This window comes from Microtus oregoni, unplaced genomic scaffold (genome assembly GCF_018167655.1).
Source record: "Microtus oregoni isolate MIOR12 unplaced genomic scaffold, Mior012 000022F_ref0000154, whole genome shotgun sequence".
Classification (NCBI taxonomy): Eukaryota; Metazoa; Chordata; class Mammalia; order Rodentia; family Cricetidae; genus Microtus; species Microtus oregoni.
The window spans coordinates 26,144,326-26,165,487 of NW_024543081.1; positions in this window are offsets into that span (position 1 = coordinate 26,144,326).

Below are 21,162 nucleotides of genomic sequence, written 5' to 3' on the forward strand. Positions count from 1 at the left end.
AATGAACCTGGAATTGGAATTAGAACACGGAAGGATCTCAAGAAGGAAGTCTCAGATAACACACAAATGATGCAAGAGTCGGAGTGGAGAGAACAGGATCATGGATTGGATATGAATATGCGTGTCCTTCTCAAACTCATGAAGTGAAGGCTTAATCCCCAGTGTTTCTGAAATTAAAGATGAAATCTTGGAGTAATTCAGTTTGTTACGAGGGTGGCCCTCAACATGAGATTAGTATCTTTATAAGAAGAGGACAAGAGACCAGAACTAGTTTTCTCCTAGGTGAGGACTTTTACAGAAGGCAACTCTTCCAGGTAGGAAGAAGGCCCTCAGTGGGAACACATTCTGCCTGAACTTTGACTGTGGGCTTCTCAGCCTCTGAACCTGTGAAAATATCAGTTGTTGAAAACACGCAGGCTGTGATATTTTGTTATGGTAGCCCATACTATCTAAGGGTTATCTTGAACCTGGAGCATCAGGTCTGAGCACTCCAGGAGTTCTGCTTTCCCTACATGCTGATTCTGCCAGCAAAGAACATAAGAGTCATGAGCCACACACGACTTTCTACTTCTCGCACATTATGCCTGGGCCCATGAAGAATCTTTCCGGAGTCACTTAAGAATCAGTCCAGTACAAGGTATTTTCTTTCTGTGGCAGGCAGCAATGGACATGTATCTATTAAGTGAAAATAGTTTTGGACATTAAGTCAATTTCTGGGAAAGTGGTACCTGGGTGAACTTCCCCCTTTGAGTATATCTGACTCACCTCTCTTTCCTGGTTCTGAACACTGTTTTATCAGTAAAAAAATGTCACTATGGAATCTGCTAGATAAATAAAACTTCTTTTTACAGAGGGCCAAGGGAGAGGAGAAAAGTGTAAAAAGGAGAGAGGACAATTTCTAGAGTGATTTTTTTCCTCTGCTAGAGTTGGAGAACTTTATATTTAGTCAAGTCTACCTCTTTTGTCTGATAATTGAGAAAATAGACTCAGAAGAGGGGAGTGAGTGGTGCCAGGACCTGCCTCTCTGGTGGCATAAATAAGATGAGCTTACTGATGTCCACTAGGAAAACAGATATGGTGTATCAGATAAGAAATACCTTAGAGAAGCACATTCATGATGTAGGATGATTGGCGGGGCTGGAGGAGGAGCAACAGTCAGGCCAAATTGCTGGCAGTTCTATCTTTTTAATTTTTCTGCTCGCTGTTGAATACTCAGGGACTGCAGGAAGTTGCTGCCAGCGATCATATTTGGTTATCACATTTTAAGCAAGATGCTTGTTGGAGAAATCCCCATGATTTCTGTAGGTACTTTCATCTGTTGAGGTCTGTGATTACATCTGCCTGATCTATGGAAACAATAATAGGGTCTTTGCCTTTTGCCCTTTCTAGACTACTGTCAAAGTTATAAATATAACTCTGGGGGAAAGGCAGGCTATCTATTGAAATGGGAGTATTTATAATATGACTATTGCTAAGCTGACAAAAAATTCCTTTACACAACAAGGCTATGAATTCTCTCCAAACTCCCCCTCACATGATCATATCTGTGTTAGTTATTTTTTAATTCCTGCAATTTTTAATTCCTGAGGCAATCAGCTTATGAAGATGAAAGGTTTACTTAGACTCACACTTTTGGAGGAGTTAGTTGGTGTCTTGTCATAAACAACACAAAAATGACTACTCACCCCAGGAAGGAAGTCCTGGACAACAAAGTAACGGTTGCACCAAAGTACAACTTGATAAACCAATGAGTTTTTATTGGGGTTTCAAATAGGGGCATGGGTGAGGGGTTACTTAGAAGAGCAAGGATGACTCAGAAGCAGCTGCATCTCTGAAGAGCCCATCCCAGCATGGGTGATGACACATGAAAACCACAACTCTTGAGCTCTCTGTACAACTTTCAAGCAACTTGACAATTCTCTGCAATGGCCAGTTTCCGTCCCTTTCTATAAGTCTGGGGAGGGGACTTTGAGACTCTTCCAAGTCTCCACTTTCCCCAGGCATGTGACTCTCTGTTTGCCCCTTGAGTCACTTGAGCCTCTCCTTCCCTCATGGAGGGAATGTTTCAATTTAGAGCACACTGCCATTTTGGGTTGCTTGTTGCATTTGACTTGCTGTGTGAATGTCTGGCGTAAGTGTGTGTAAAACCATTCACCCCGTGGATAGGATGTAGCGGAGAAAGAGACTAGCACCCTATATACACCCTTTAGGGCAACCTCTAGTGACCTAAGACCTCCCACTGCCTCACTTCTCAAATGTTTCTACTACCTAATGACAGAGTAGAAAGCCAAGCCATTAATGTGACCTTTTGGGGCCATATTGTACCACTGACCATCTTTTCTGTTTCCTTTCCTTTCCTCTTTTCTTTTCATGAAGTAAATTTGAATTTATGCCAAAATGCCTTAATATGCATTTCAAGTAAGGGGCTAAAGAGAAAGGCACACCCAAGAGTATAGGTAGGTGTGCACATCTCAAGCAGAGTGGCCTTTAAAAATATATGTGTATTAATCAGTGATATTTGTGCCTATATGTATGCATGTTTACATGTATGTGGGTACATGTTATTGTGGGCACATGTGTATGTGGAGACAGAGGTTGGTGCCAGGTATCTTTCTCACTTCTTTTCTTAACTCTATGTAATGAGGCAGGACCTCTCACTGGAACCCAGAGTGTGTTGATTTGGCTACTCTGGATAGCCAGCTTATCCTTGGGATCCCTGCTTCTGTTTCCAGAGCCCTGAGATGACAGGCAGGCCATGATACTCAGTTAATATTTATCTGGTTGCCGGAGGATCTATACTCTTCTTCACTGTTGTATGGGAAACATTTTATTCCTTGAGCCACATACCCAAGTCAAAAGCACTGTTTTTTTTTTTTTTTTTTTTTTTTTTTTTTACCTTTTAGCAGACTTGGTAGGGGCTTGGATGATGTTGTATGATGAGGCTGAGAATTGACTTGGGTAGATGTTTGACTTGAAGAGCAGCATGGATTTGGTGAGAGAGGTCTTTCTAGATGCTTGAAAACCAAACTAAATCTATTTCAGGGAAAATCTTGAAAATTCAGATATAGAGAAGAAAATTAAAAGCCATGGTAGGAAAATAAGCTAAAATATACTGATGGGTTGTCACAGAGATTGCAGTTTGACTGACGTTCATTTTAAGTTCAGTCACTGTTATTTAATATTTAAGTCAGGCAGTGAATGTCTGCTGAACTGCTTTACATCTAGTAACAGAGAAATATAAATCTTAATCTCACAGTGTGCCTGTGACAAGTGCATTAAATAATGTACTCTGCATAAATAATATACCATATCATTAGGGTTTTGTAGCAGTCATAACATAGTTATTGTAGATTATTAATAGTGTTGATAGTTGTCTAGGCATCATTGGAGTATAGTTTTGTAAAGGTCAGAATTTACTTTAGATTGTTCAAGAAGAAATGGGTCAAATGCAGTGCACTAAATGGCTTTCATGAGTATTGGAGACGCTGAGAAACTGTCTCATGACTGACCTCTCAGGGTCACCTTGCAAAACTGGGTCACCCCAGGAGTTACTTGCCCTTCTCTGACCTGAAAACCCCTGAATGGGAAAGTTGCTGTTTCATAACCACATGCTCTTCCATAAGTAAAGAACTTTTCTGCAAAAATCCTGGCTTGAGCCCTAAGCTACTCCCAATGGCCATGAAACCCCTAGATTATTAAACTCAGATTTGATCATAATGATGAACATGGAAAAAGAAGCCTCAGAAATAGCCTCTATTCTATTTCCACCTTTCAAATCTCAAGCAAGTTCACAGCCCAGATGATATTTGAGATCCTCATGGTGACGTTTGGATAGTGCAGTGCTTAGGGAAGACATTTGCAGAGGAAGGTGATTGCCATTCCATCATGCCAATCACCAAGGAGCCTAGTTTCCCCTACCTTACTTTTACATAGTGAGACTGTTCACTGAGAACACAGCCATAGCCAGCCACATCTCCCACCCATTTCTTCCCTCCACCCATGGGAGCAGGAGTGTAGAACATAACTTTGAACTTTGTTCAGCTCTTGACCTTTTTTTCCTCTTATAGCCATCAGTCATGTTATCCTGAAGAACCTGCCTATGCACAGGTTGGCATGTAACTGTCCAGTTCGTATGGGACTATCTGGACAGAACCATCTTCAGAGACAAACTTTCAGCAAGCCCCCTTGCTATGCCATCAAGCATATATTCTAAACACACTTTTTTACCAGTGAAGTTCTATCTTCGTCTCCAAATATGGACTAAAGATTAGTGTGATTGATTCCAGACTTAGCCAAGGCGTAGTGGGCGTCATATATTGACTCATTAAATTTCAATTATATAATCAGAACATGAGCAGATGATTAATAAAAATAATACAAATGACAATCAGAGAATGGTTGGACTCAGAGGCAGACTGCTGTTTGAGAAGAAGAAAAATTTTAGCTAACATATTGAAAATGATTAATGTTCATTTGTTAATGATATCGGAGGTTAAAGAGACTGCTTGGTGGGCACATAAACTAATGAATTTTGGAAGAGAAAATTTGAAACGTATGTTCAAGCCATGTGGTTTAGTACAATGAGTTCATATCCCCCGGGAAGAGCCTCAGTCTTGGAAATTTTCTATGTTCAGACTCACTCAATCAACACCTCTGAATGGGTTATGATTTGAATTTATAAATGTACTCATAGGTTCATGTTAAGGCTTTGTTGCACACTGATAAGTTGAGAGGTGATAAAGGCTATAACTTCCTCAATGGAGGAATTCACTGATAAATGCATAGTTGATCAGACTACTGGAAAGTTGGGATTAGTTGGAGGAAGGTACATTATTGAGGTGTCCTCTTGAAGTAGGTCCCTTATGCCCAGTCCTCGTCTCTCTCTCTGCTTCCTGGCTGCCATGAGGTGAAAAATTTTCCTCTGCTTTGTTCCTCTGCTATGAAGACAGTCAGTGGAAAGAGAAAAAAAGTAAAAGCAAAACCTTAGTGTATCCCACTGCTTATATAGTTTACTCAACAATTAAAAAAAATCACTAATGGGAACATGATGTTTCAAGTGATTGGCCAGTTGCATTTTAGGTAGTTTTTGCTTTGATATAAGCATTCTATTCTGGCTATACACTCTAATATCACACACATGAAATAGATATATCTTATCCATGATAAGTAAAATTTAATTTTATATTTTGCACTATTCAACATGACATTATTTATTTACATATAGTATATGTGTATGTGCTCATGTGTGTATGTGTTTGTGAAGTGTTTGTGTACGTGTGTGAGGTATGTAGGAGGAGAGAGCTTCTTGTTGGTTCCCGCTGCCAGGAACCAAAATAATCACACAGAAATTGTATTAATTAAGTAATTGCTTATCCTATTAGTTCTATCTTCTTGTTGTCTAACTCTTACATATTAATTTAAACCATTTCTATTAATCTATGTATCGTCATATGGCTGTGGCTTACACACTAAAGTTTTGTCTGACTCCAGCAGGGCTCCATGGCTTCTCTCTGACTCCGCCTCCTTTCTCCCAGTATTCAGTGTAATTTTTCCTGCCTTTCTAAGTTCTGCCCTATCAATGGGCCAAGGCAGTTTTCTTTAGTAATTAACCAATTGTATTCACAGTGTACAGAGGGGAATCCCACATTAGAGGTAAGAGGTAACCTTCAGGTGTTACATTTTAGGAGTTGTTACCTTGTTTTTTGAGGAAAGTTCTTTCCCTGGGTCCTGGGACTGGATAATTTTCTTTTATGGGTTGGATGTTTACTTTAAGATCAACTCTTCAGTATTATCAGATTCTCATCTAAGAATGTTCACCATCTGGAGGAAGAGACACACCAGCAGACAAGGAGTGATCCTACAGCATGGGAATGGCTGGTAGCAGCCCAAGTCTGGAGGAAAATGAGACAGAACACTGGTTCTGGATGGGATAGGGTGAGGGAGGTTAATGAAATACCCTATATTTACTTTAGACAAAGAGAACACAGGTGAAGAGCTTGTGAGAAAGAAGATGTTCCAGGAAGGAGCTGTAATCAAACGTAATCAAGTCATATAGATGGCAGCTTTGAAGGATTAGACATGGCTGTAAGGCAAGGCATCTGTCAGTCATGGGTAATGCTTTGAAACAGAATTCCCAATGAGTTGTGTGGATGCTGTGGGCCTCGGGTGGTCTTAAGTATCACACGCAGTAATAACAACGATAGCAATACAAGCTATCTTTACATAGTTCTTATTTTTACTTCACATATTTTTTTCTCCCTTAATTCTCACAGCAATTTTTGTGGGACCATTTTCTAGCTCATTTACCTGAGGCAGGATAATGTTCTCCAGAGGCTTCTCCACCTGAAGAGCTGAAAGGCAGACATGGCTTTGTTTGTGTGTTTCAAAGGACCTACCTTTCCTGGGGCGTATATGTAAACACTGAACTAATCAAACACTCATGGTTCAATGCTAGAGCTGTAGTCGCACGCAGGAAAATGTGCCACACGGTTGTTTATAGCTTGTTCATTTCTCACAAGGGTTTAAAGAGCCATGCTTCTCCATCAGGTCAGACTGACCAGTGAAATGGCCTCCATCATCATACTGGGAGGGACCAAGGATATTTTATGATAGTTACTGCGACACCTTCTTCCTGTGTCTCTGCTTTGCGACAAAATCTTCTGCAAAAACAGGCAAAATTGAAGATTTAAACTTAAAAGTAGAAGAATCAACAGATGTCATGGATATTTTTAAACCAATTACTGAGGCATTCCTGCAGAAGTAGGCACATGAAATATAGATGTATTTCTGTACCAAATTTGATTTATTTCTGAGCTCATCTCTTCATCTCAGCTCCAGCCACATTCCAATGTATTCATAACAAGTCGGTGAGTAATCAGGGCATTCCTAACTGTTAGCAACCCCACAGAGAGCATCCAAGGCTTATTATTGTCATCAGCTCTAATCACAGTGACCACTGAGCCCTGATTTCCCACTCAGGGTTAGAAGAGAGAAGGACTTCTCAGACCTCCCCCCCCCCATGGGTTAATCAAATAAATATCCAGTTCTGTTTGGTTCTTTCAATTTCCACTCAGGACAGATATAGCTGGGAATAGACACACTGTTGCCCATGAAATACTTTGTATCGCTAAAGATTTGTAGCTTGTAGCCTCTGTACCTCCCAGGAGAATTCTGTGTGGAATATCTCACTGCACATGTCATAGTGAAATGTTCTGTGTGCTAGAAATGTCTAGTAAGGATTTGTGTTGTGTCTAACTCATTAGCGTACAATTTCTGAGCTCCTAATTCATGCTAGGCACTGAGGATACTATGATGATAAGATAGACAAGGTAGCTGCCATTCTATAACTCAGGGAGAAGTGAAGTATTTAACCAGAAACCACAAATATGGTGACCATTATGAAGCTTCCATTTCTTCCCTTCATGTAAGTAGAACAATTCTCAAAGTGTGGTCCTTGAAATAACAGCAGAGGCCTCATCTAGGAAGCCTGAGAATTTGTTAGCATGCGTATTCTTGGACTTCACCTGCAGCCTGAGGATTCACAGACTCTAATAGTGGGATCTAGCAATTGATGGCCTAATCCTAAGGTCTGAGAACCACTGTTTAAACCCAGTCAGGTATAAACACATGGCAGCTGAATCCTATCAAAGTGAAATACTGGTATAGAGAAAAGAAAATGCCTAAGGATCACCCAAGTGCTATGTTGAAAATGTGATCCTCATACTGAAGCAGAGTGTCTATGTTTTCCCACACCAGGACAGAAAGTCTGCCCACGGAGAGATATCTCTTTCTTAGCTGACTCCTACCCATCTGCACATAGAATTGCTACTCAATACACACTATCATACAGGAAAATTCGTCACTGTTTATCCAAAGGAAGGTGTGAGTAGGCCAGTTCAGCACTGGAGAGTGGAGGTGGAAGGGTGTTTTTCTTACATGTGTCCTTCAGACAGTAAGGGGAATCCAGAAGTGGCTAAATGGTAGCATTTTTATTTTGTTTCAATTAATATAAAGTCATATGTATTCATAAGCTAGAGTTTAATCTTTCAACACATGTATTTATTCTGAGCCACACAAGGGAACCAGTACTCTCAAGTCATTAACATTTCTTCCTATTTGGGGCCTCCAAGGTCCACTTCTAGATCGTCATGGATCATATGAGGGCTGTTGTTGCCCCACCATGCTTCTGAACCCTGTAAATGTTCACTTGCCTCTCATTCCTATCATACACCTCAGCTTCTCATTATCCTACACTCACACAGAAACTTTAGCTTCCACATAGGAAAGCAATTGCTCTATCTGTCTTTCTCTGTCTGACTTACTTCAGTTAATGCAACACCCCTCAACTTTAATGCTAATGGAAACATTTCATTCTTTTAAATGACTGGATATTTCAGTATGTGTGTGTGAGTGTGTGTGTGTGCACGCACATTTTCTGTATCTATTTATCTGCTGATGGGTTCTCACTTAGCTTGATTCTGTATCTTGACCAATGTGAGTTGTACTGCAATAAGTATGGATACGCCATGTCAGATGGCAGAGGTATGCCTTTGGTTGCTGCTTTCAGGGATGGCTTGACCAAATGGCCATCTTAATATTAATTTTTTTAGAGACCTATGTATTGTTCTTCTTAATGTAATTCATATTCCCACCATCGGGATATAAAACTTTTATTTTCTTTACATTCATATGCACTTTCTTTTGGAGGCAGGATGTCTATTTATAGGTCACATTTGAACTGAATTTGAGATTCTCCTGCCCCAGTTCCTGGGTGATGTGATGCCAGGCATGTGCTATCACACTTGACTAATATTTATGTTTTATTTTTTGATAATAACCTGTCTAGCTGGGGTAAGACTTAATCTCATTTTCGTTTTGATTTGCGTTTTCCTCATGACTGCTCATTTTAAAGTATATTTGCTGAACAGTATATGGTGACTTCCAGGATGTTAGCCTCATCTCCAATAACATGTAGATAGGAATTAGATTCCTACCAATGAGCTTAGCTACTTCTTTTCAGTATATGCAGGAAGCACAGAAGTCACCTCTTCTCTTGAAATAGAGAAAAGAATTATGGCTTTTTCACCCAAACTAAGGGAAACATGATGCTACAAAGTGTGTCTGTGTGTCTGTGTTTGTTTGTGTTTGCATTCACATGTGCATGTATGTGTGCATGTGTTAGGTGGAAATGCATGACTTCTTCACCCAAACTAAGAGAAACATAAGACTGCAAGGTGTGTGTGTGTGTGTGTGTGTGTGTGTGTGTGTGCATATGCATACATGTGTGATTGTGTTAAGTGAGAATAGGGTCAGAAACATTCTAGGGATACAGAAAAATGCCATTTGTTTGATATGACTATATACTTTCTCACCAATTGTACTCCTTAAATTTTCTTTCTGACTTTTCTCTGTTTTTCTGCTTTCCTTTCTTATTGTCTCATCTTTTCCTCTTGAACACTTGCCCTTTACCTAACTGGTGTTGCTAATTGAATCTAATGATCTAATGAATCGTTGAAAATCTTGATCTAGGGAGATGCCTCAGTGGGTAGCGATATTTGCCACTTATCCTAACTATCTGTGTTTAATCCCTGGCTCCTAAAAGCTTGAAGTACACAAATGACATCTAAAAGTTCTTCTCTGACTTCCACCCGAGTGTTGTGGTATGTGCATTCAAATGCAATAACACTAAATAAGTAAATATTTAAAAAAGAAAAGCAAGAGACTCTAGAAGAGTAGTAGGACAAGGGAGTTGTGGAAGGTAATAATGCCTGCTGTATAATCTCAGCCAGATCCTTGAGAATGAATCCACAACTTGCTGGGAGGTGTGCTGAAATGCCTAGGATATAGTCTGGAGTCTCATCAGGGGGCTGTAACTGAAGGAGGCGGAAAAGGAGCATAGGAAAGGGGCGTCTACCTCAAGAAGACAGAAAAGCCAGCTCTTTAGCTATGAGATTCTGAAAGCTCACCCACTAAACAGTAGAAGCTTGTGGGGTGCGATCATGGTGCTTTCAGAACGGAAGGACTAAACCTTATTATCTTTGTGTGGAAACACTACATCTTTTTCATGAATTCTGCTACAACCCAGGCACCAACGTCTCCTGTATTCACAGACTCACCCATGAACTCTACTCTTACCCTCTCTCATGCTTCCTTTCAGAGGAAAATTCACACAATGGAATAAATGCTCTGGAGCAAACCAATCAGAAGCTCATGCTACAGCAACCCACACACCTTGTACCCAAATCTGTTTATGCCTGTTGTCTTAGTTAGGGCTTCTGTTGCCATGACAAAACACTATGACCAAACAGAAAATTGGAGAGGAAAGGGTTTATCTGGTTTACACTTTAGTATTGCTGTTCGTCACTGAAGAAAGTCTGGGCAGGAATTCAAATAGGGTGAGATCCTAGAGACAGGAGCTGATGCAGAGGCCATGGAGGGGAGCTGCTTCCTGAATTGCTTCCCATGACTTGCTCAACCCACCTTCTTGTAGAACCCAGGACCACCAGCCCAGGCACATCACCATCCACCATAGATGGGACCCTCTCCAATTGATCAGAGAAAATGTTATATATCTGGATCTTATTAAGACATTTATTTAATTGAAGCGTCTTCCTCTGATGACTAGCTTGTGTCAATTTGACACACAAAACTAGCCAGTATACCTATGTTAGAGTTGTTTTAAGTAGCAGATACTATAATATTCATCTTCTTCCATCAAGTTCTCAACATAACAAGGGGAAATAAAATAGGAATATGACAAGGAAATGAAGCATCCCTTTATTAATGGTTCAGATTAAGACCAAGAATACTGGGCTGGAGAGAAGGCTCAGAGGTTAAGAGCACTGGCTGCTCTTCCAGAGGTCCTTAGTTCAATTCCCAGCAACCATATGGTGGCTCACAACCATCTGTAATGGAAATCTGGCGCCCTCTTCTGGCATGTGGGCATACATGCAGGCAGAATGTTGTGTACATAATAAATCTTAAAAAAAAAAAAGACCAAGAATACTGCATAGTTCATGTACCCCAAATCTCCATGTAGTCCTTCAAATTTGGATTTGAAAGAGCCTATCTTAGAGAAAAAATTGTATTCAGATCTCTGCTTCCCATTCGGCTACCCACAGATGCACAGAGAGACCAAAACTGTTAATGATTTTTGATGGACAACTTCCTACATGTTTAGACATGTGGGTTGATTGAATTGCCTAACAATCACATAGCTCAAACCTGCCATGTGGAGTGAAGGCAAATGGCCAAGACTGAGTATAACTCTTCTATGTAGAAGATTGTTTCAAGTGGAGAGATGGTTTTTCACACAAGAACAGTCACACCCCTATTTGATTTCATTTACCTTTCTTATCTCTAAACAGAACTGTAGACAATGAAGGTGTGAAGTCAATAAGAGAACAAATAGTTGCCACCCCCATATTAGAGAAGAAGCAATCCCATCTGCGGTCTTGGAGAAAAGGTTGACAGGTGATTAGGTGAAGGATGAGATCTTGAAAGAGCAGCTGATGCTATCAGCAAGAGAAAGAAAGTATTCTGTAGAAGGATGCTAGGTAGTGCCACTGCTTTCCTGGACTGGGGATTTTTGACATGTGTAGTATGTTGAGAAATCAGAGAAAAGGGATCTCTTAATTGTGAAAAGTATGAAAGGAAGCATTTTCCTGTTAGGAACGAGATGTTGAATCTTCTTCACAGTTCTGCTGCCTTCAATTGTGGGCTCTTGATTTCTGCAACTCAGAACAGGAGAATCTTATTCTTTAACACTGTAGCATGTCAATTAACAGAGTAGTGGTGAAAGCTGTTATCTGAACACTCCACCGCCACTTCTGTTTCTAAAGAGATGGGGAAGATGCTCGAGCAAAAATAGGAATCTTTTGAACCTCAAATAGTTGAGTTTCATCTTCTAGGGCCAAAGAGACAAGAGGCTTTTCCTTTTCTAGGAATCCTCCACAGAAAAGGCACTTTGCAAGATCTGGAGTGCTAAATGCATGACACCAAGGACACGTGTACTTCTGCTTTCAGACAGAAGAAGATGTCGCTCTTCGGTTCAGGAAATGAGTATCTGCAACTGTGGGAATTGTATTGGGTCATTTTCTCTCAGGAACTGCTTCATGCATTCCCCAGAACCATGGAAGATAGAATTTCTCCTACCTATGAATCAAGAAGATGTGAAAATAGCCTGTGTATGTTCCTCCTTTTCACTGAACAAGTGGTACCAAGAGATTAAAGGAAAACAACTATGGTGTGCCCCAAATGGGCCAGTTTCTGAACAGAACTTTTTAAACCCTAAAATAATGCATATCTTTATATCTTTTTTTTTTTTTTTTTTTTTTTTTTTTTTTTTAGTTTTTCGAGACAGGGTTTCACTGTGGTTTTGGAGCCTGTCCTAGAACTAGCTCTTGTAGACCAGGCTGGCCTCGAACTCACAGAGATCCGCCTGCCTCTGCCTCCCAAGTGCTGGGATTAAAGGCGTGCTCCACCACCGCCCGGCTTAATAATGCATATCTTATTGATGTTAATTTTATGTGTATGAACAAACTAGTCAGCAGAAACCAACATACATATTTTTTGCTATATTATGGCAAATCCTATTTCATTCTTGCTGGTACTATTAAAAACATTTCAGGAAATTTCCTCGGAAACTGGTGTCTCATCTATGCACTCCATCAAAAGCATATTTTATTATTAAAAATTCTCTTTAAAGTTTGTCTTTTAAAGATTTATATTAATGTATGTTCCTTAGGGCTAATGTCTTTAATGTAAAAGCCAAAGAAGGATGAAAGTTTTACAAATCCTTTTTAATCACCAAATTGACACCTGGCATTTTTCTTTTTCAGGTTTTATAATTAAGCCTTATTTGAACAAGTTTAATTTCTGATTCCCTCATTTATGTATGGTGCCTCAAGAAAAGTTCCACAGCTTATTGGAGTATTAATAACATGGTCTTCCCATGGTTGTCACGAGGTGAACTGAAGTCTTTCACGAGACTTGTTCAGTACGTATTCTGGCTGCTTTGTTAAACAGTAGACATTGACATACTACTCAGGGCTAGGTATCTTTACCTGGTTGATGTCAAACATCTTCAGTGGATTGGGATGGAGTGATAAGCTCAAGCCTGACATAAACAGGCAAGGAAAGTCCTTCAGCAGGCTGTGGAGAGGCACTGTGGTTGCTGAGGTCATCAACCTGTGCCATCTGATATATTCTATGTCCTCTGAGATTTGCAGATTTTCCATTTGGGGATAATTTGCTCATTTGTTCGAGATAGGATCTTGCTATATAGCCCATGCTGACCTTGGCCTTGTGGTCCCCCCCCCCTCTCTTTTTTTTTTCTTTTTGGTTCTGCAAGTGTGAGGATTTTCTATTTGTGCCACCAAATCTGGCTCATTGGTACTGCAATGATGCTCAAAACTAAAATCAGTTGAGCTGGGGAACGTAAGTCCTGCGGGGCTCAGCCTTGTCTCCTTTACTGTTGAAGGTATCATTAGTACCTAGATCAGCAGAGTGTTTACCGTCGATTCAACACCATGAATCCTTCTAAGTGAGTAATTAGGCATGCAGCAATTTTCTGAAGAATTAATACTTTGCCACCATGGTGCATTTCACCCAGTTGTTCATTCTTAAACATGTTCACCGGGTTCTGAGATTTCTAACATGCCACCGTGAAGGGGCAGATGTGAACTGGGTATGAAGTCTTCAGTGTTTTAGTGGAGCAGTAAGCTATAAATGCCTTTGTTCCAAAGAAGAAACTACTGGAGATGACAACGGTGTCCAGGTAGCATTATGGGAGTTCTCAGGAGAGAAACCATACTTTTGACTGTTGAAATCAGGATGGCAATAACATTTGAACAGACCCTTAAAAGTTACCTGTGTACATTTTTCTTCATACAATTGAGGAAAATAACTAGCTGATGAACAATTAAATATGTTTTATACACACAGGCACACACACACACACTACACACACACACACACACACACATACACACACACACATACTTCAGTAACTGTTAATTTATTTGATTAAATTTCTAACTTTACCAAGCAGTTCATTCCATCAAAACAATCCTGTTTGGGTGCCAATGTTCCATGATACATTTCAGTGGCAAATGAAGCATTATCCCGGCTCACTGTCTTGTTTCCACTCTCCATACCGAGACTTCTCACTTGAACAATTCATTAAAACCCAGCATCTGTGCCAAGCTCCCCCTTGTGTCCATCCCCTTCTCTCTTTCATTAAAGCAAGGTTATTATGCAATCCTATTCTGCTGCCCAGGGTTCATTCTAAAAATGTCCTGCAAACAAACACTGCTGCTACTGGAGATTGGCATCAGGAGGCAGCAGGAAGTGGCAGCAGCCAGCAGGAGTTCTCTCTTGAGTACAGTTTGGCAAAATGCTGTTTGGAGTAAGCCATGGGTCACTTCCAGCATCAACCACACACTCGGGTATGGTTCACAAAGGGAGGAAAACAGAAGGAAGTGAGAATAAGGGTAAAGTGAAAGTCTTAATGTGTGAATTAATCAAATATGGAACATTTGTGCTGATGAGAAACTTTGGTCTGCTGTGGTCTAACAGGCTTCCAGAATAAATTATCCAAGGCTCTGTCACAGTGATGTGGCTTGCTCAAGAGCACACAGATGAGAGAGAGAGTGTGCGTGCCAGTTAGCACCAAGCTTTCTTTTTAGAATACCCATGTATCTTGACTCCTACATGGAGAGGTGGGACATGAGCAGATGCTCTTAGTTAGGACCTCTCTTGCCAGACTGCTTTTCAGTGGGATGAATGGATACCACAGCATCACAAGGCTGGATGCAAATGTGGTAAGGTAGGGAAGAATGCTTGATTAACTTTCTCATGAAGAAGAAGGGTACAGGGGTCAGGGAGATGTAATGAAGTCCTGTAGCAGGGGAGTGGTACCCAGTGAATGTCTAGGAGTGCACCGCCACCAGCTAAAGTAGCTGGCACTTTGAACCTCCAGTGCTTACACTCAGTGTTTTTCAATGAATCTGAGAAGAACTGACTCTTCATTCCGTCTTCACACAATACTCTCTTTCTCAAATACTGTAAAATACCTAATTTCCATGGCCTAGAACCTTCTAGGAACCCAAAGCTCATATACAAAACACCATTGTGGAGTTGTCTGTTGTGTGATACTGGCCTCTTCTCTTAGTTACTTTTCTAGTGCAGCGATAAAAACCATAACCAAAATAAACTTAGGAAAGAAATAGTTTGTTTTATGTTACACTTCTTGATAATAGTCACTTACTTAGGGAAGTCAAGGCAGGAACTAAAACAGGACAGGAATCTCAAGGCAGCAACTCAGGCAGATACCATGGAGGGACATTGCTTACTGGTTTTCTCAGCCCAATTTCTTATATGTCTCAGTACTACTCACATCAGGGGCAGAATTATGCACAATAGAGCGACCCTCCCATATCAATCATTAAATCAGAAAATGCCTCACAATCTTGCCACAGCCTTATCTTATTGAAGCATTTTCTTTCAGTTGAGGATCCCTTCTCTCAGTTATCTCTAGCTTGTGTCAAGCAGACACCATCACATCAACTCTCTCTCTCTCTCTCTCTCTCTCTCTCTCTCTCTCTCTCTCTCTCTCTGTTTTTCCTTAGATATGAGGGTTGGTTAAGCAAGGACCCTCAGCTCTCTTCAATATGCCCGCTGTAGACTCTTGGGCAGGAATGGGCCAGGAAGCTCCCTTCTTCTCCAAGCTTGGTCTCACGTTTTCCTGCCCCCATCTTGCCTCAATGAGAAGGTTTGCTCTGGGCACACATTTGCTTTCTTAGACACTCAGTCAAGGATTAAGTCCAAATTTTTGAAGGAAAATGATCAAAATGATTCTGCCTCACATTTTCTTGTAGACGCCCTTACTCTTATTGCCAACTCCAGGTGAGGTAGTGGGAGAGAGCCGCTCTCAGAGAAAGTGCTAACATCTAACTCCTTAATCCTTTCTTATCCTTTCATTCTTTTCCTGGTAGATATTTAGAAATCAAGTCATGGAAGACAAGAAAAAAAAAGAACCTTTATCTATGTTCTCCACCAAAATAGGAAGAACTGGCACCTGTGAGTCACTCACGGTGTATCATTCCCTGCTCCAAATGTTTCTCATGTTACCTGTGACCCCTCTGCATTTCTGAAAGAAAAAAAAAACATATGACACAGGAAAGAGCATAAGTTCAGAAAAGTTAAATGGTTTGCTTGAATATAAGCTAAGGGAAAGAAAAGTCAACATTTGATGCCATGAGGTCAGTTTCCAAATAGTAGACTCTTGATAAGCTTTTGTTTCAACCCTATATTGAAGATCTCTGGGATTTTTAAGTCAAAATTTTGAAATCTAGTATCTCTTGTGGTATAGTTTTTCATTTTTTTGGCCTTAGTGGTGGAAGATATGGAATAAAGCAGGACACACATGGGAACAAGGGTGTAGAAAAGATAACGGTTAAATCTTACTTGTGCATTGATATTTTATACCCCATGAGCATTTTGAGAGACATGCAAAGCATGAGAAATAAAGGAAATTATTCTATGGAGAGAAAGGACCTCAACAGCCCAGGATAGATCACATGTGTTGTCTATATCTGGGTAATTTTTTGTTTCTGATGATGCAGCTACATCAAGGTAAAGACTGGATAGATCAAGAAAGTGTTAGGCCCTAGGACCATGTAACCCCTCTCTCCAATCTTTATCAATGGCAGACTATGACAATTAATGATGACCCATATTTTCTGGTGAATTCAGGTGAAGCTTCAGACTTGTCAATTTTCTTCTAGTAAAGCAAATTATTCTTGCAGGGTAGAGCTCATATAGGACACAATCTGTTTACCACAGCTAACACAAAACAGAGATAAACAGAACCGAACAGAGCTAGGCAAGTAGAGTCACTAGCTGAAAGTGTGAGGCACCACCCAGTCCTTGTCCCTTATTGGTTCTTTGTGGCGAACACCACCCAAACAAACAACCGGGAGAACAGTTCAGACTTCTGGATTCTGAAACTAGATTTAGCGAAACTAAAGATGTGTAGAAAAAAGGTATTCATTCTCCTATTTATGTAGAGGTTTTTCCAGTTCTTGATTATCTGTTCTTTGTATCACCGAGTCCCATGCTGCAACTCTACAAGGTGGGATTTCATTTCACCACAAGTTTGTGTTGATTGCTGTGCTACAGGAGTTTGGTTACCCAACTGACAGCCAAACTCCTGGTGTTGAAACTGTTAAAGACTGGGGACTTTTAAAGTTGTACTAAATGCATTTTTGTCTTATATTATAGCCATGAGTCTATGGGGGCCAGGGAGTAGAATATTCTCTATAGGCACAAGTTATTTTAATACTTGAGTCTCCCGGTGTGGTCTCTGATTAGGGAAGGTTGTGACAACTTTTATGAAGTGTAGTCTGGCTGGAGCAAGCATATCACTGAGGGTGGTATTTGAGAGTTTATACCCTTGCCTTACTTTTGGTTTGTTCTCTGTTTTTCTGTGTGTAGTTGAAGATATGAGCTTCTCATCTTCTTGCTCTGGCTACCTGCTGCATTGACTTCCCCATTATTTTGCTCTCTTTCTCTCTCTGGAATCATACATCAAACGAACTCCTTCTCTTTTTGGGTATTTTATTTTATAGTGTCTTGTCACAGCAACACAAAGTAACTAATATAGAAGTTGTGAGTCCTCTGGAATAGCACTAAGTGCTCTAAACCACTGAGCTATCTCCCCAGATCTCAATTTTCTCTCGTGTGGAGACTAACTCTTCCCATGTTCTTGGCACTGTCCTAACTGTTTGCATATGACTCATTTGGCCTCTCACATCAATTCTATGTGGATGACAGTGTAATTACACACAGGGACACTGGAACACAGAGGTACTGTATAACTTGAAGCAGGCTAAAAAGCAAGAAAAATCCAAACCAGACTTAGAATGCAGGTAGTGTATCCTCTGAACTATACTGCTTTCAGAATGCCACTCAGCAGCATTAGGTGAGAGGTGAAAGAACCCTTCAAATATTATTGTAACTCATGGAAAAGCTATTTTAGAAATGTCTGACCTAACCACAAATCTTGGGTTTTGAAAGGGTTATTTGATACAGGGACTGAGGATAAAGAAATGGCATATTAATACAAAATATGCTTTATTCAGGGCACCACAATAAATGCCTTCCCATATGATCTCTTTAATTCCCTCATCCAAATCTCACTATTGGTTTCTCTCACACATGAACACATGGGTAATGGATTCTTCATGTCCACGTAGCTAGTTGGTGGTAGAGTGAGAATTCAGAACCTTACTCAATGTTTCTTCAGATTCTGAATAATTCTATTCTGGTTTAGGAAATTAAAAAGTAAACTGTCCCTGAAATAGAAAAATGAAGTTAGTTTAGTAATTTAGAACTCTGGGGCTTTTCTATGGGAAAGTCTTCTCTAAGGGGAAATCTTTGAGATTTAGCATCATTTCCTAGAATCACTAGGACTGTGGGAAGGCTAATAGGACGCAGGTGGGCACTGGGAGTTCATGAAATCTCAAATGGTTTTCTAAAAGACCAATAATACCACGATTCTGAATTCTTTTTGTGTTGCCCATAGCCTGTGTAGAGGTTTTACTAGAGAGCAATAAAATATCCCAACTCAATCCAATTTATACTTAAGAGAGAAGAAATAATAAAGTGTATGAGTCCAAACTGAAGACGATCCTTCATTTTGAGTTGCTTTCTACAATTGAGGGAGTCAGTACTTTCTATCTATTTCATTGTGAAGTAAGTAATAGCTTCTTTGGGCTTCTGAAATTTTACCACTTCCAGAGCTACAGCCTAATAGTTTATGGCAAGGGGACAGTTCTGTCTGTGAAGGAAAGCCGTGCTCTCAAGTCCATCCTGATTCACCTTGGTTTTACCATCTCTTTTTCAGGACAGTCTTTTTGATTCCTGTTTATGAAGATCTCAATATTTTTTTTCCTTTTGTCATCTGGGCCATTAGGAAACTGTCCAATATGCTAGTGCATATGTTCTTTAATTCTTAGAATTATTAAAAGTTGCTTAACACTAAATGGAGCTTCTATATCATTGTCCTTCCTCAAGGCTTAGGAATCATCATGAAGAGTGGGTAGAAAGAATTTAAGAGTCAAAGGTTGGGGAAAACTACTAAAAATGTTTTCTAGACACAACAATGTTGTTTCAGACAGGAACTCACAGTGGCCGAGGTTGCCTATACTCGACTTTCATAAGATAAAACTTAGGAATACTCCAATATGGATAGGATAGTTCATGTAGTTCCATCCCTAGCTGGGAAGCCTGACTGCCATAATTGATGTAAGATGGGAAGTTAGTTATTGTTTCAGGGATGTGGACCCTGACATACTGCCTTTGTGACAGTGGATGACCCTATACCCATGTACATACTAGAAGGGCTAATTAGACCCAATGGACTAAAAATAAAAAGAGAGCACAAAATTGGTAAGGAGACTTGGTGGGGGCTGTTTGAGAGTTAAAAGGGAAAAAACAACAGAGGATGTGATTAAAACACAGTGTGTACAGGTATGGAAATCTTAAACATTAAGTAAAATACATGTTTTAAAGGTTATATTCTACCGAGGGCTAGCGAAGTAATGGATCTCAGAGGAACCTACAGTCACACTTTATTAAACCAGCATAATCTCTAACTACATTCTAAATATTTGTCCTTACGTTCACAAATCAGTGTATTCTTCATCCCTCATCAAGGAAACTTCTTTGGAGACTTCAGAAAACCACAACCAGTTAAAACACAGTTGTTGAACCCAGTCCCAATGGCTACATCTCCAAGACAACTCCTGCACATAGCCATAGAAATAACTGAAATTATTTTATCTTATATTGTCCAATTCATGTGTACGCCCGTCCATGCATCTTTCATTTGTCCATCCAAACTAAAACTTTATTTGGTTTCTCCCTAGGAAAGCCAGAACAATAAATGTATAATGTTCTTATATGGTACAGTCTTCGATCTTTTATGAAGAACAGACATGATTAACATGCTTGTGGGGAAGGGGATGCAAAGGCAGACAGAGAGGGGGTGGGGAGAGAAAACATAAGATTCCGGACTTGAATACAATAATGACAAATCACTATAGCAATATTCTAAGAAGAAAGATAACCTCAGCTCCTGATTTTAACTTTCATAATATCCTCTTTTGGAAAACAGGCTACAGGGGCAAGTGTATTAAGAGAAGGCTTCTTAGGCAAAGTATGCCAGTATCCAGCCAGGATGATAGCTTACCCTGGTCTTAGTTTGATGAAATGGAGTCTGAAACAGGTGATTATATTCATATTATGATTCATGAACAGTGCGAACAGAGCTTGTTGATGGACAAGTGGTTAATGGGCAAGGAAAGAGAAATCAATGTCAAATTTCAGGCTTTAGTAACAAAATAACCACTGATGTTCTTGCCCAGAATAGGGAAAGCCAAGGTTTGGATAGTGCAGAATTGGAAGTTTTTCCAGCTTTAACTGTCCTTGACCCTCAGGAGAAGGCACAGCAGGTGCAATGTAGACGGTATTTTGGCCTAAGTGTCTTTGGTGAGCAGCTGCAGTAGTCATAGGAGCAAAATGTATTTGTGCCAGGAGTTCTGGTGAGGACTCAGAGGTGAGGATCTTGGCTGAGCTTGAGAAGACTTGCTGATGTAGCACAGGCTGGAGCAGGCACACTTTGCCTCTCAGACTCGGCTAGCTGGGCTAGAATCAAATCTCATATCATACTTTTAATCACTGAAGGGCACCACAATATTCATTAGGGGATGTCAAAGGCACCTTTAATGCCTCAGAAAAATCTGTGCTATAAGGCCATTTTTACTTCAACCATTTCCAGTATTCTGTGCATTTAAAAACAAATCTTTATTTATTTAATTTTATGCTTAGGTGTGTGTCTCATTCTAGGTATGTGTACCATGTGCATACAGTAGCTCATGGTGGTCAAAAAAGGGATTGGATCACCTGGATCTGGAGGTAAAGACAGTTGTGAGCTGATATGTGAGGCCAGGGAGGCAGACCTTGCTCCTCTGTAGAAGTGAGCACCCTAACCACTCCGTCCTCTCTCTATGCTCTGATATGTGAGGCCAGGGAGGCAGACCTTGCTCCTCTGTAGAAGTGAGCACCCTAACCACTCCGTCCTCTCTCTAGGCTCTGATA